This window comes from Rhagoletis pomonella, unplaced genomic scaffold, assembly GCF_013731165.1.
Source record: "Rhagoletis pomonella isolate Grant_MI unplaced genomic scaffold, Rhpom_1.0 Rhpom_scaffold_00007, whole genome shotgun sequence".
NCBI classification, from domain to species: Eukaryota; Metazoa; Arthropoda; class Insecta; order Diptera; family Tephritidae; genus Rhagoletis; species Rhagoletis pomonella.
Genome location: NW_023458561.1, coordinates 15312539 through 15323522, shown reverse-complemented (window position 1 = coordinate 15323522; position 10984 = coordinate 15312539). Strand labels below are relative to the sequence as shown.

The following is a 10984-nucleotide window of genomic DNA, read 5'->3' as shown; positions in this document are numbered from 1 at the left end:
TAATTTTGCCACTTGATTCACTTGGCGTTTTATTTCTTTCAAGATTATTTGAGGATATTTTGAAGATTGGGTAGGTTCAGAAGGCGCTGCAGTTGAGCGCAACGGTTGCTAAAAAAATCAGTGATCGTTATGCGTCTTCTGAACGACTTCATACATTAGCTGTCAAATTCAACTCTCAAAGGTACACACCAACATGTTGTCTCAAATGATCAGAAAAATATTACGCTCATCTAACACGCAACTATTCAGTTGATCAGAAGTACGCAACAACGCGTTCAGAAGGTGCAATCGCACCAGTTACTGAGCTGTTGCGCCTTCTGAACGTGCCCATTATTTACTTTTTGTTGGTAATTTTCCTCTTTATATAGCTCTAGTTTTTCAATTGATATTTAAATATTCGTTTCTCTATCACTTTTTACGTATCTGCGCGTCGGTTAGAGATGAGTTGGAGAATGATGTTGGATATCAACTTGAGAACTATGAAATTCTCCAAGGTTGGAGAAATATTTTTTTAGTGTTTATTGGGAATTGCCGTTTTCTGAAATAAGAAGTTTCTGGCCAGGGTTGGTATCTTCCGAAACCGATTGCGTAGCAAAAGACAAGAACAAACGTAACAAAAAATAAAAAAAAAACGTAGCAAAAGATACAAATCGGTTTTAAAATCATATCGTCGTTTAAAGAACCAAACCGCGTATCGTCATTCTGAAAAAACGCGTAACTGCCGTCCCTAAATTGGAGCGCTAAGCGTTGCGTTATCCATTGTCGACGAGTGTCAGCGCGCGCTATCCCCAAATCAACGCGTCGTAATTTTTGACGTTTTCTCAGATCCTCTCGTTTTTATTCTCGTTTCCTCTTTCACTTTTTTGTCCTTTCTCTTTCTTTCCGTCTTCCGCATCCAACTTCAACACGTAACGCCCTGTAAAAAATGAAAATTCCATTTGCTCGGCGTTAGCGCCGCGTTATTGTGGGATGCTTCATACAAATTGTATGGGCATGAGGATTTTTGACAGTTGTTTGGCGCTTGACGCGAAAGTTCGAAAATACGATTCGGATTGCAGCATACTATTTCTACCATTCGTAGCAAAGTCCGAATACGAAAGAGTTGCAGAATAGGGGTGTTAATGTAACTCGCAATTTTTTTTAAAGATAGTTGCGTATACTTTGCGTACACATTGTAACTTTTATGATATTCATTTACTTAGGTTTTAGAGAAACACTTATGTTTTTAAGAGACGTATTTTAGAACGAATTTCCGTCATCCCTTGTCAAATTTGGTTTGGAGACAAACCAGTTTCGGCGTTGTGCCAGCTGCAGTGTATTTTGCGATCTCTCGGAAATAACAATAACAAATAAAATTAAAATTTAAAAAACTGAAACCTCGCTATTATAATTTCCATTCGTACTGTCATCAGATATGTAACTTGAGAATAAAAATTGCTGCATCTTTTAGGCGCATCAATATTACATAGTTACATCCCGTGGTAATAAAAGGGAGGTAATAATCAGGGCGCGGAAAAATTCGCACGCGAACGTTCAAAAATACGATCTTCTCATATTAGCTTATTTTGCGATTGTATTTTACAGCGATAAATACTTGAGCAAACGAGCGTTCGAGTAAATATTGCCTGCGTTTTCGTTCGTAAGAGATCGTATGCAAAGAGTTTATGTATACACATTGCAAACGAACGAGCGTACGAAAGCGATCGTCCGTGGCAAGAGCGCTGGTGCAGAAAATCGTAGCGCGCACTCTCTCGCCAATGAAAACATAGGCAATGCTCTCGCTAACAATCGTTTGCTCAAGTATTTATCGCGGTAAAATACAATCGCAAAACGAGCTAATATGAGAAGATCGTATTTTTAATCGTTCGCGATCGTTCGTTGGTAAAGTGTGGGTAAACAAATATTTGAATTTAGTATATTTTGATACGAACGAAGGCAGTCTACTCGCTTTTTTGATATAAAAATGGGCAAAGTATCGAATATTGACAAGACAAAACTTGTTACATATAATAAAGACACAGATTTTTCGAAGTGCCTTTTGTGCGAAAGATAACTTAAAGGCTACATATTAGGAAACATTAAAAGACATTACGAAACTACAGAAATATAACTTTAATGAAAGCGTTCCATCTACAAGCGACAATAATGCTTCCAAACGCCGAAGTTCTAACCAATTTGGTCTAAAATTAAATAAAAAAGATTTTTTAAAGTGTTGTGTTGGATTGGTAACCGTGAAAAACATTCCCTTTCGGCTTTTCGATGACGAGCTTCATTTCAAGCAAATAATTGGACCCTATGAAAATCAATTTAGTTTACAATTAAAATCAAAAAATATTGGTGAAAATGCGTTTGCAATAAAGTTGTTGGAATCTATGAGAAGAAGGAAAGAAAAATTACTCGACAATGTTGCATTCCTTTCTGGTATATACTTCGACCCAAGATTCAACTTTTTGGATTAACCGTATATTAACGAATTCTTTAAAATTTCTTTACAATGCAGAATATTCTGAAAAAGATTTAATTCGATTTTTTGCTGAATTTTCTAAAATGCAATAAATTACGCACACTTCCATTCTTTTACGAAATTTCGGAAGGAAATCTGTGAAGCAACGAAATGAATGCTGCTATGTGAAGAATATCTTTCAGAATTTTCTTTATTTTTCGTACAAAAATTTCTTTACGAGTTCGTGTCAACCCCTTCATATAATTTTCTTTGAAAATTCGTTAAAAAAGCGTTACAGAAATGAGATACTCCTAACGATTTCCTTAAGATTTCGGGAACTTTGGTTTGCATGGTATATATGCATACATATCCATATATGCGTATATATTTATACACTGTCTAATGTGCGGGTTTCTTGGGCTAAACGCGTGAGAGTTTACGGGCAGAAGCATATGTATGAATCTTCCGTTGTACATAAGCGGGAGATACATATAAATTTCCATAAGCAGGCAGAGTGCAGCAATGTATTAAGTTTCTGGGCATTAGGGTACAAGTTCATAAATGCAGCGATGTACAGACCTTAGATGCACAAGTGTTAATGTACATACGTGTAAAAAACTCTACGATAAACGAAAAACTTCATTTCTGCCTGTTTCGCATGTATGTACACTCGCCAAAACAGTAGCAGGTATTGAATTGCTAGCAAATAGAATGTAGGCCTTTTTCACACAAAGTGGTTAGTCTTCTACAAAGTGGGTATTGTAAAAAATTTTATACCTAAGTTTCCTTCAAGAAATGAACTTCAGTCTAGTATACTAGCAAAACAATAGAATATAATGATTTTTTTCAGCGCAGTAAATATTAGACAATGTTACGGATTTCCCTAAATAAACGTTCTTAAAGTATGAAATGTTAGATACATATGTACATATCGTCACCTGAAATGCAAAAAGAGGTAACAACATCGTAAATTAAATGGAAAAAGTCGTGACTAATATTTAATTTTTTTTCATAAAATGATGTGGGGAGTTGTAATTCGAATTCATCATATAAATCAAAAAGTGAATTTTGAATTTTTTATTAGTTATGACATTTTCCATTTCAATGATGATGTTTGTTACGTCTTTTTGCATTTCAGGCGACGATATGTACATACAGGCAATTTTTTCACACAAAGTGGTTATTCTACAAACATACAAACTTCCATACATACATAAATAATTTCCCCTCCAGACGAACGCTCGCGATCGTTCAAAAATTCAATCTTCGCAATACGAGTAACTGATTAAGGTCGGTGTTATGTAGACGGACTTTTGATTGGCAAACAATATGGCGGCTGCCTCTGTTTGGTGTGAGGTGGTTACGTCGAGTTTGCCACAGGGTTGCATTTTCTTAATGGCTTTGTTTTGATTGGCAACCTTCGGTAGTTTGCTGCAGGGTTGCATATTAATAATGCTTTTGGTTTTACTGGCAACGTTCGACAGAAATTGTGTAGATATGCACGTAGGAAACATAAAAAAGCGTTAAAAATGGATAACGAAGTATACGGTATTATATGTATGTTAAAACAATATGCAAATAGTGTTATATTCTGGACAGAAAATCAAAGAAATGTTATAAGGTGTGGAATAAGACTCATTGAATCTTTGCTGATGCTCGGAAATATTAGACGCCCCAGATCTTGCCGCGCAGTTATATGGCGTCAAACTAGAGATTCTGAAGGATCGTATGCATTTCTTCATAGACATCTTAAAAATGAAGATTTGTGGTCATTTAAGAACTATGTCAGGATATCAGATGGACAATTCGACCAAATTTTAAATTTGATTAGGTGCGACATAGAAAAATGTGTAACAAATGCTAGAAACGCCATTTCGCCAGAGGAACAGTTAGCGGTTACGCTTCGGTATTTAGCAACCGGCGAAACTTATCGCAGTTTAGCATTTCAAACGAGACTGTCCCATTCATTCTTGGTTTATTGCATCCCAAAAGTGTGCAGAGCAATTTGGAAACGTTTAAGTCGCTTATATTTAAAGGTAATTAAAAAAAAATGTGAAGTGTTAAGTTTTCTTGAAGTCAAAGTTAAGGAGTGAGGTTAAGGAGTGAACACCAAATATAAAAACAAGTGACATAGACCCTTAACCATCTTTACCTTATATGTTTTAATGAAATTAAGTAAATTAAATATTAAAGTCAATTCAATAAATATTTATTAAAACGTAAAAATACAACAGGTACTGAAATTAAAAAAAACCAATTCAATATTAACTTAAATAAATTTTTTCGTTTTAAACACTAAATCACATTTGATATACATAAATATATCGTCACCTAAGTGGAAGATCGACCTATCTCGGCAGGCAATTCGAAAACGCCCTATCTGAGAAAATTTTTGAAGAACGCCCTACTTCAGAATTTGATTGAAGAACGCCTTATTTCAGAATTTTATTAAAAAAAACACCCTATCTCAGCTGGCGATTCAAAAACACCCTATCTCAGTACATTTTCATGTATTTCCAGCTGAGATAGGGTGTTTTTGAGCCGAATTCTGAGATAGGGTGTTTTTCAATAAAATTCTGAAATAGGGCGTTCTTCAGTCAAATTCTGAAGTGGGGCGTTCTTGAATAGATTTCTGAGATAGGGCGTTTTCGAATTGGCTGCCGACATAGGTGACGATATTAAGTAAAAATAAAAAAAATTCATTAAAACTTATCACCTACCACAACCGTAAAATTCATTAAAAACTTACATTAACTTAAAATCTATTCCAAATCGCTATCATCTAAAACACCATCTAAAGCTAAACTTAAAATATCACGAGTTGTCACGGAGTTTGTTACTTCCTTGTCTTTTTTTCTGGCGGAAGATAGCAGGGAATGGATGGCATCAATGGTTTCCAGAGCAACGTCCTCACTTTTCATACCATCCAGTATGCTGACCACCTCCTCGCCAACCCACTCATATTTCCTTTTTGTGTTTGTCACCATTATATTTGTCAACTCTTTCAATCCCTGTTGCACCTTTTGTTGTAAATGAGCCTTATTTCGTTTTCTGCAAGATGATGAAACCTGAAAATAAAATAATTCTTATTATTTTTAGTTCCCGGAGTCTCCAAATGAATGGAAATCAATTGCGGATCAGTTTGAGCGGAAATGGCAGTTTCCTCTTTGTTTAGGAGCTTTAGATGGAAAGCATGTAAGCTTCTACGCTTCTCAATCAGATGGCTCTTACTATCACAATTACAAAGGAACTGATAGCATTGTACTGCTAGCACTGGTGGATGCAAATTGCAAATTTATTTATATAAACGTGGGCGCAAATGGTAGAACTCATGATGGAGCTATCCTAAGCCATTCGTCTTTACAGCGAGTGTTGAATAATGGGGGTACATACTTTCCACCAGACAAAGTTATAGGGAACCAAAGATTGTTGCCTTATGTCGTGGTTGCCGATAATGCTTTTGCACTACAAAGACACCTGATGAAACCTTACTCACACCTCACAAGTGTGCGTGAAAAAATTATTTTCAATAAAAGATTGTCCAGGGCACGTCAAACAAGTGAAAGAGCTTTCGGCATACTCTCTCAAAGATTCCTTATACTGAAGAAACCAATAAACTTACAAAACGTAAGAACTATTGAGACCATTATACAGGCGTGTTGTGTACTTCACAACTTTATTTTAAGTAATAGGATAAGTTCTTCGAGTGAACCATTTATGGATACAATGCATTCTAATGCAATATCATATGAAAGAAATCTCTCACCTGAAGCAATAAGAAATTCTTTTCTTGAATATTTTAATAATGAAGGAATGCTAGAGTGGTTAGAAAAACAATAAAAGTTATGCAAATTAAATATAATGCCTGAATTTTTAAATAAATATGGTTGAGCGTTTTTAATTTATTTTAATGAATTCAACGTTTTTCAGCATTTCGGCTACGAATTGTGAAAATATAACTTACCGACGGTTCGTCCCTCAACGAGGCGTTATCCGTGTTTATATTATTGTCCGTATCGTATCTCTATTGGAAAAATTACAAATTACTCTTAGAAAACTTTATGTCACAAAATCTTATCGTTTGTGGCCTGTTTTCATCGTTTAAACTATCCTGCGTCTCCCTTATTTCTACGTTTGGACGTAGAAACTGGAGCAGCTCGTAACACCACATTTTGGGTGTTTTCACATCTGCTGCACCGCATCCACTCCGTTTACTTGCTTCAATTGCCCTCACTTCTCTCCGAAATTGTGAGCGCAGTCCTTGAATTTTTTGCCTAATGTTTTTTGGGGTCACAAGGGGATCTTTCGTCACCAAAACGTCGTGAATTTCATTTATTGCCGCATTTCGCTTATCCCTGTCACTATAATGGCAATGCTTTGTGTTCCAAAGACACTCTCGGGCCTGTAGAAGATTTATTAATTCTTCCGTTAACGCTCGGCTCCAGGAGATAGACATTTCTATAATTATAAAAATTAATTGACCCACTTTAGATTTTCACAAATTTCTTTGCTTAGTCATTTTCTAACGACACACAAATAAGTAATAATGTTTTTGTAATACAAATACTCACTTTAATCACTTTTATATTCGCGCGGATATTAAATATCTTTATATCGAATTAGCAGTACATATACTCAGCGCGTTTTCTTCTGGAATAAACATTTTTTGTGTATAACTGCAACATCTACCACATCGGTATGGCAATACTGTATTTTCCAGCAAATTTTTGTGTATGGCAACACTTATTTTTCATCTGTTTGGCCCAACAAATTTAGTTTGCTGTGAGAGTCACCAAACTCTCTAGGCTCTGTTATGCATACTTGGCATTGCATGCACTGCAATACCATTTTTACGTAGAAATCAAAAACCAACAGACTTTTACGTATGTAATGCTGTGCGTTGGGTAACCGCTTACACGCGAAGCTCATTTAACAGATTCTTTATGTGACAACTCTCAAGCAATGCCAAGTATGCATAACAGAGCCTTCTCTCTCCGAGTTTGCTGCAACAACAATTTCACGCAGTTTGCCAAACAGAATTTCTGCATAACACCGACCTAAGTTTCACAAAAAACGCTCGCAACCAACGAACGATCGCGAAAGATCGAACGACCGACGCTTGCAGCGAAATCTTCTCTGTCGTAATTTTAACGAACACTGATATTGCTCGTAAGGATCGTAAATGCTTCTGCTCGCAGCGCTACGTTATCAATCGCGAAAAACTGCAAGCCCTCAATTTTTGGCCGCGATTGATTGCGAAAAAGATCGTATTTTGATCGTCCTCCGCACCCTGGTAATAATAATAATAATAATAATAAAAGGGAGGTAAAATAAAATAATAATAATAAAAGCTTATAAAAAAGGAGATGTTTTTAAACTTATATAGAAGCGAACCAGCTACGCAACAGAAATTGAAACCAGGAATATGTACCAGGAATAAGGCAAAAATTTGTTGTATTAATGATGACATATAAAAAAAATTCTTCGAAAATTTTGATGTAGTGGATTGATTAATCCTTACTAATACACATGTGTAACTAACTTTGAAAAGACAATCTTAACTAACGGCCAAATATAAATTTTTAATTTACATTTTTTGACTTGTTTTCATGCATATATAGGAATGTTAAAAGGAAATCGACACCTGAGTGGAAGATCGACGTATCTCGGCAGCCAGTTCGAAAACGGTGGGGGTGGGGGATCTTCAAAATAACACGCTTGGTCACAACAAGGGGTGGGGGGCTTAGGTTTTTATCACGTAGTCAATATCCTCTAAGGAAATCTAACGTTTTCTCGAGTTACATTCAAATATGGCGCGCAGTGTTTGGCGCTTTTTAAACTCACAGGACTTATGTTTTATAAATTAAGTTTTGGTTATGATATATTTTGACGTAGGTTTTATCTTGATAATATTTTTTTCCACTTGTAATTATAGGTATGCATGCACTCTTGCGGTCACGCAGCAACCGCCGTATTAATAAAGACAAATAGATATGAGCCAAATACATTTTTAACCGACTTCCAAACAAGGAGGAGGTTATCAGTTCGTCGGAATTTTTTTTTTTTTTTTTTTTTTATGTATGTTACCGCATAACTTTGGACCACGTCAACCGATTTCGATTTCTTTTTGCATCGGAAAGGTAGTGTCTCAGAGGTGGTCCCATACTAATCTGGTTGAGATCCGATAAGTGGATCATGAGATATATATATATATATTTTTTTTTTATATGGGAGTTGAAGTCGGTTTTTTTTTGCTAAAAATTACTTGTTTTTTTAACTTTTTGTTAGTCAGAAATGATTCAAAGCCATATTTATGAATTACTAGGTAAAAACGGGGGAGGGTGGGTCTCGGAATATACTACGCGTGGTCACCGAGGGGGGTTTAAAATTGCAAAAAGTGGGTCCCGTAGTATGGGAACGTTCCCTAGGGTACTTTTCAATAAAATTCTGAAGTAGGGCCTTCTTGAAAAGTTTTCTTATATAGGGCGTTTTCGAACTGGCTGCGGAGATAGGTTGATCTTCCACTCAGGTGTCGAAATATGACTACTATTGCTTTACTACAAAGATATGTAGGACAGGCCTATAAAAAATTAATAAATGTGAAGTAAATACATATCGTCGCTCTAATGCCAGAAGCATGAATGTGCAAATTTATTTTGAGTTATTGGTTATACCAAAACCCAGAATACCATGCGTACATGGAAACCACATATTTCACAATGTCAATTACATGAATGCAAAGTTAAGTCTCGTAAAAATATTCAAACTTGATTTCACAAAATTTTAATTTTTACATATCCATGTTTCTGGCATGCGGGGAACGATATGTACCTACTTGCCGACTTGTTTTACAAAAATTATTTAAAAAGCAGACGTCTCGGTTGCACAGCAAATCAGTCAATTGCTCCTGCAATTATTTCACATTGATTCTCTAAAACAAAATCTCGACGTATGCTTAAGATGCAAAAACCTAAAGGTAAATTTTATAAGAAATTAAACTGACAATTTATTAAAACTAGTAGAAACCCCCGAAAAATTAAGAAATTAAATTGAAAGTATTTAGTTGAAGATTTATTTAAAGAACTTCGTGAAAGACAACAATTATTGTTGTACTGCCAGAGGCTTGATAACCAAGAAAACTACGCCGTTTATGGTGAAAGGCATTTAGCACCACACTTTTAAACTAAAGCTTTCTTAACCGTTTCAGTGATTTAAAAAATTTTAAAATATGTATACCAACAAACGTTGGAAATAAAAAAAAGCCTTATTTCCCAATGCTTATTTATACTATTTGTATCAAAAACTGTTACTGACAGGAGGAAAAAGAACTCTGCTTATTCCAAAAATACAATTAAACAAAAAATGTGATATAATTCATATGAAGGAAGTAATAATCACAAAATATTTTTACTTATGAAAAGTCTAACAAAATATAGGAAAAGAGTCGTCTTTAATAACTGCTCAACAAATTGGACATAGCGCTTTTGTGTGAATTTTATCAGCATGCTTTTTAATATCTTGAAAACATTGCTGGAAAACAGAGTGTCCAGATTTGGCGATTTCGCGCCAATTTGGCGATTTTTTTGATATTTGCGCGTAAAAATTTAGGAAATCGCCATTGGCGATTTTTGGCGATTTTTCCCTTCAAATAAATTTCTTCCAATTATAAATATATACAAAACTTAGTCTCCCACGATAATTTTACAGAAGAGGCTAATGAACTGCATGGTAAACTTGACTTAAGAAGCATATTATAAGACTGTCAAAAATGTTTAATCACCCTAATCGAAGAACTTTTGAAACGACTACCTAGTCAATTAAATACTTTTAAAAAAGCTTTGATTTTATCACCAGTGTGTGAATCACAAGAGGGCGACTTTCAGGGACCTGCCAATTATTTATTTAAATCTTTTAATTTTCCCATGGAATAACTTTTCTCAGAACCATTCCATCCAACTCTGAGGAATTTTGGATAATTGCTTACGGAGTGAAAACCGCAACAGGCAATAAAATGTTTGGAAATATAAGTAAATTCATTTTATTATCCTTGCCACACTCACATGCGTTGTTGAGCGCGTTTTTTCCGTAATGAATTCAACAAAAACTAATAATCGAATAAAGTGTTATATGAAGGCTAATAGTTTCTGCTGCAAAACGTATCCAATATCAAACAGTATAGGGGTATTCTCGAAGTCTTGCACGATGCACTGATTGCACGAAATGCAAAATTCCAAATTTGGAAGAGTACGAGAGCACCCCATTGCAAAGTGGTAGCATACATAAGTAGCAAGCAGCGAAATTCTGTATCAAATACAATAACAAGATACAGCAAAAAAAATGAAGTGAGCGAGATGAGAGGAATGCGAGGAAAATGTAGCAATTTCAACAACAAAACAACTAGCACAGGGTAGCATTTATTTTGCTATGCTTTTTTGCAAAATATCCCTGCAAAAATCGCGACTACTCCATGCATGCGTGTAAAGAGTGCTCCCTAAGGACCAAAGAGTACTCCAAAATTAACCACAATTCATATAAAAAATA

General features: G+C 35.3%; 1 protein-coding gene and 1 long non-coding RNA gene across 3 annotated transcripts in view; one reads left to right on the top strand and one right to left on the bottom strand.

Annotated features, from left to right (window-relative positions):
- The window catches only part of LOC118742368 (uncharacterized protein DDB_G0283357), a 242541-nt gene that overhangs the window by 72292 nt on the left and 159265 nt on the right, over positions 1-10984 (top strand). The window lies entirely within an intron of this gene.
- LOC118742370 lies at positions 5277-7239 on the bottom strand. Its single transcript, XR_004993372.1, has 3 exons — positions 7015-7239; positions 6408-6901; positions 5277-5511 (listed from the first exon to the last, which is right to left on the bottom strand). It is a non-coding gene; the product is annotated as an uncharacterized LOC118742370 (long non-coding RNA).